The sequence below is a fragment of the Puma concolor genome, chromosome B3, assembly GCF_028749965.1.
Source record: "Puma concolor isolate L17-30 chromosome B3, mPumCon1.1.hap2, whole genome shotgun sequence".
NCBI classification, from domain to species: Eukaryota; Metazoa; Chordata; class Mammalia; order Carnivora; family Felidae; genus Puma; species Puma concolor.
This window is the reverse complement of record NC_141672.1, coordinates 723,834-729,833: the sequence shown is the minus strand read 5'-3', so window position 1 is coordinate 729,833 and position 6,000 is coordinate 723,834.

Genomic DNA, 6,000 nt, shown 5'->3' with positions numbered 1-6,000 from the left:
GTGTGCTGTTTACTGGTCAGCATGAAGTTTCCAGGGCGTGATGAGAAAGATGCTTCACAGGAAACCTGACCCTGAAACACTGGTTCTGGATATGAATTCTGAGACCTTGGGTGCCCCCTGGAGACCTGTGAACCTCCAGGTTACCTACGTGGCTCCTGGTGTCCTGTGCGTTCCTGATGACCTGAGTGCCCCCAGGTGAACTGAGTGGCAACTAGTGACCTCAATGCCCCATGGAGACCTGAGCATCCCCCTGGAGGTCTGAGTGCTCCATGCAGAACTGAGCGTCCCTGGTGTCCTCAGCTCACCCTGGTAACCTGAGCACCCCAGGAGATGTCAGTTACCCCTGGTGTCCTGAATGCCCCCTCGTGACTTTTAAATAACCTAAGGGCAAATTGCAATTTTTGGGCCCATGCTCAGCTCTCAGAAGTCCTTTGTGGTGTTTGAGCCAGCTCTGTGGCTAGGCCTATCCTGTCCTGTTCACCCTTAGAGGGGGTTCTGATTGTGTGGCTGTTAATCCTGGGGGAACCTCCAAGGGGGTTGCCAGCACCTGCTTTATCCCCCTTCCTCTTGCCTAACAAACTGCCTAACTGATGGACATGTGGCTCTTGTGGTCTGGACCCTAGTATGTGATATCGAATATATGATAGTATGTGAACCATCCACTGCATCCACTCTGCTGGGGTCGGTGGATCCAATTCCACCAGAAATTACTGGTTGAGATGGAGAACCCCAAGATGCTGCCAGTGAGGTGCAGAGTGTGCAAGGCACTCACCAGTTGGGCACAACCCCTGCAGCTGCACCTGGGACAGGACCCCTGGGGACAAGGAGACTCAGCCTGGGCCAGTCACCAGCAGTCACAACCATTCCCATCATCCCACATCTGACATCTGAAACCCTCACCTTTGGGACCTCTCACCAGGCACAAGGAAGGCCCTACAGTCTCTTCTGTTTCTCGAATACAGTTCTGCCTTCCTTAGGGACTTCAGCTTTGTCTGAGGAGAGAGCTGTGGGCTCCCACACCCTGAGATTGGAGTTTACTCTAGATCTAGAGAAGTTTGCCTGTGTGGGAGGGAGCATGTCCTTATAAGTGGACAAAAATTGAGTCAGGCTCCCCTGGTCCTTCCAGATCCACCTGTGGGCATCTCTTTGTGGATCCACAGGCTTGTTGGTCCTCGGTCAAGGCAACACTTGGTCTATGAATTGTGTTGGAGGCAGGTCAAGTGATGGCCTCACCTTTCTGATCAGATAGTGAACAATTGAGTGGATCACAATTCACTATACTCTATCTGTCCAAAAGATATTTGAAGGGATCCATATTTTCTCCAGAAACCTTTCCAAATCAAGTCTTTAAATACATTCAATTTTAACAGTCATTCCTCACATAACTGCATAGGAAAAATCTATATTGATGTCCAGTCTGGTGTAAATATAACAAGCAAAGGACACTTGTTCCCAGGATCACATTTCTTTTAGTTTCCACACTGATGTATTAACCTCACCTGACAACTACCTGCAAAGCATGGGCACACCTGGAGACTTCTGATCTTGATGGTTCTCTGCTGATGGGGTTTCCTTCCTCAGTCAACTGCAAAGCTTGGAAGCAGTGCCGACATCTTTAAGTGCACAGACACCAAGACATGGACACCTTTCTGTCACCTGCAGATATGATTCCCATGCATGGCTGGTGTCTCCATCTCCTGAGAAATCCCCATCCAACACAAGGGTCTGTTAACTCAGGGAGGAGGCACAGATGTCACAGAAAAGTTGGGGACTGTTCACTGATATGGCACAGAGACCATCAGTATCTGAGGTAAGGAGTTAATGGCACTAAAACAACCACATTAATGAAAATGGATTGGCTGACCTGGACATCATTGGAATCTAAAAATCCGGAGCCTAAAGCAATTGTAGAAAATGTGTTCATAGTCCTGAAGGCATGTGCCAAGAGGATAAATGCTGAGTTAGCTGAATAGACTTCAAATAGAGATCAGAATGCTAGATAGTAGATAGATGATAAGTGGATAGGTGATGGATGATAGAGGGTAGATAGATGATAGATAGATAATAGATACTTTTATGTTATATTAAAGTCATTATAGAGGAGTCACATCATTATGAATGTATTTGAATGAAATTACCCACTATTGGCAATATTTTTTAAAAGACCATAATTTCATACGGAAAAGAATATTTGACACCAACTTTAGGTATACAAAAGAAATAATTATGACTTCAATAGTTTCTGAATACAGCTTCCACATAGGGTAGCGCATGCCTCCTTGTAGATTCATCCTCCCTCTGGGGCTTTGGCTTCCACTCCCATTTGTTTCCATGGTCTCCCTTCCCAGGATGTCCTGAGCTCTGGGATGTGCAGGGACAAGAGCTCTGTCCTGTATCTGGACCATCATCCCTCTAGCCTAACATTTACAGCTCCTTCCAGGCCCTTGCTCAACCACCAGGCTTCTGCCCACCGGGCTCCATCCCTACATCCACCACCTGCCAGCCTCCTTAATTTCCTGTGGATTTAACAACAGTTTGTTAGGTTGGCAGGTCTCCTAATAATACTTCACATTGAGGAAAGAACTGTATGGATAAAACATGACAGACTCTCTCCACAATAGCCTTGAGTTCATTCCCATGATGTTATTATTTTGCACCCCATCTCAGCCCCTTGACCCCACAGTCTTGCATTAGAAACGGTCACTTTCATGAACTAAACTAAATCTGTTCCCCCTACAAAACTGGTCCATCCTATCTATCTACTCTCTATGTTCATCAGACAACCACCAAGCTAAGAAGGAACACAATACAGAGTGTGAAGACATAAGTATTTATAGAAATAATTTTATAAAATTTTATCTAATAATCAAAGTGATGAGATATTTACAGAAGTAACTTAAATATGGTAAATGACCATGTTTATTATAAGATTCTGTGAGTTTACATGAACATAATCAAGTTACAGGACAACCAAATAACCAAGGTCAAAGAAATGTATCATTCTCAGGTCTATCCAAACCCTTTCCTTTGCACACCAATGAGTTTCCTATCTCTCCCTTTCTCTCTGGGCCTCGCATGTTCTCTGTCTCAAAAATAAGTAAACACTACAAAAATAAAGATACGTACAGGTCATTGAGATTTAATGGAGAACCCAGAAATTAGCCCCTTTATCTTTGGTCAACTGAATTTTGACAAGAGCAGACAACATGACATTGGGGAAACAATGGTCTTTTTTTTTTTTAATTTTTTTTCAACGTTTTATTTATTTTTGGGACAGAGAGAGACAGAGCATGAACGGGGGAGGGGCAGAGAGAGAGGGAGACACAGAATCGGAAACAGGCTCCAGGCTCTGAGCCATCAGCCCAGAGCCCGATGCGGGGCTCGAACTCATGGACCGCGAGATCGTGACCTGGTGAAGTCGGACGCTTAACCGACTGCGCCACCCAGGAGCCCCAACAATGGTCTTTTTAATAAAGGGTGCTAAACAGCTGGCTATCCATGTGCAGAGGAATGAAACTGCGTCCATACCTCACACCATATACAAACATCAAATCAAAATGGATCAACAGCTTAAATATAAAATTATGACCTCTGGAAGCAATATGTCGAGATAAATCTTCATGACCATTGGGTTTAGCAATGCTGTTAGAGATGACACCAAAGCACAAGCAAGGAAAGAAAAGTAGATAAATTTAGTTTTCTCAACATTAGAAACCTTTGTACACCAGAAGATGCTATCCCCAAAGTGAAAAGACAAAGCCTAATGGAAGACAATATTTGCACAGTATTTGTCTGGTAAGAGATTGTTATGCAGAATGTACAAAGAGTTTTTACAACTCATCAACAAAAAGAAACCCCATTTTTAAAATGGAGAAAGGATTTGGATATATCTTTCCCCAGTGCAATCATACAAATGGTGAATACCACTTGAAAAGATATTAAACATCAATAGTCCTTATGGAAATGGAGATTTAAACCACAGTGAGATACCCTTTTACATGCACTAAAAATGCTCTAATCAATACAACTACAAAGTAACGAATGTTGGTAAAGATGTTGAGAAATTGGAACCCTTCAACCTTGCTTGTGGAAATGTAAAATAGTGGAGACTATGTGTAAAATAGGTTGGCAATCCCCCCCCCAAAAGATAAAAACATAGAATTACCATATGGCCCAACAATACTACTCCTAGATGTATATCTCGAAGAATTGAAAACAGTTGTTTAAACAAAGTGCATGTGCACATACATAGCAGCACTGTTCACAATAGCCAAATTGTAGAAACTATGCAAATGCCTATCGGTGTGTGAATGGATAAACAACCTGGGGCAGACCCTTAAACAGGAATATTATTCTGTCATACAAAGAAATAAAGTAAAATGTTGTGGCTGTAGAGAATACTGGTTTCTCAGAAAGCTATCACAGAACTCCACATCTGCACTTACATCTGGAAATTTAAAGCAAAGCCATGAGCAGGTATTCATGTTCCCGTATTCATAGCTGCTTCTTCACAACAGCCAAAAGAGGGAAGCAACCCAAGTAACTATTCACAGGTGAGTAAATAAACAAAATGTATTATATACAAAATGGAATATGATTCAGCCTTAAAAAGGAAGAGAGTTCTGACACACACTAGCACACTGACTGAACTTGGCAGTCATTATGCTGAGTGAAATGAGCCAGTGACAGAAGGAAAATACACTAGGGTTCCACTTAAGTGAGGTGTCCAGAAAAGTCATACTCAGAGACACCAAGTAGAATGTGGCTGTAGGGGCCGAGGGGAAGGGGGAATTGGGATTTAGGGTTTAACAGATACAGAGTTTCCCTTGGGGAACATGACAATGTTCTGGAGATGGATGTACAACAGTGTGAATGCAGTTAATGCCAGACAACTGTATGCTTAAAGTGACTTATGTGGTAAATGTTATGTTACGTATATTTAATCAGAATTTAAAAAGGAAGGACTGATACACGTCGCAACATGGTTGAATGCAGAAAACATCCTCAGTGACAGAAGCCATCCAGAAAAGGCCACTCAGGAACCATCTTGCTCTTTTCTTTTTTTTAATGTTTATTATTTATTGTTGAAAAAGAGAGACAGAGACAGGTCATGATAGTGGGAGGGGCAGAGCAAGAGGGAGACACACAATCTGAAGCAATCTGCAGGCTCTGAGCTGTTAGCACAGAGCACAAAGCAGGCACTGGAACCCATCAATTGGAGATCATGACCTGAAGTGAACTCGGCCTTTAGCAGACTGAGACCCCAGGCGCCCCAGGAACCACCTTGCTCTTTAAATCCCCCCAGGTTACACAGATAGGGGAAAGTCTCCGGAACACTTCCCCAAAAGAAACCAGATCAGAATGGGAAAAGACATTTCACAGTGGGGCAGGTGGGGACACTTGAAGTGGGCCTGTGGTCTGGGTTCTAATGTGGAAACGCACGGATTTCGTCATTTGGGGTTCTGTGGTGGTTTCTCGGGAGGGCGTCCCCGTTTGGGTTAAAACGCACCAAAGTATCTCATGTGAAGTGGCAAACGCGGCAAAGAAACGAGGGTCCAGGTAAAGTGTATTTGCGCTGCTGTGACACGTTCATTGCACGTCTGAAATCACAGAGTAAGGTACTCCTCCAAACAACAGTGTCAGCCCCGCATGACAGAAGCAAGAGAGGGGTCAAACGCTGTGACGTAGGCCCACGCCCAGACCCAACTCACCCAGGCGGAGAGGCCACGGGCCCTGCAGGAGGCAGCACGTGAGCCAGAGGCACGTGGGAGGGTTCAACTGGTGGCCACGTGATTGGGTGCAGAGGAAGCAGTGGGATTTGGAATTCCGGTTGTCCACAAGACGCCACTAATAAGCTGTTAGAACTGCGAAAACCAATGTAGGGACATCTCAGGGAAGTGGACCCGGGAGGCGGGGAGGGGAGGCTGGAAGGCGGAGCCCACCACACAGGGTCAGGCTCGGGAACAACCCACCGCTACAGACCCAAGATTAGAACCCTCG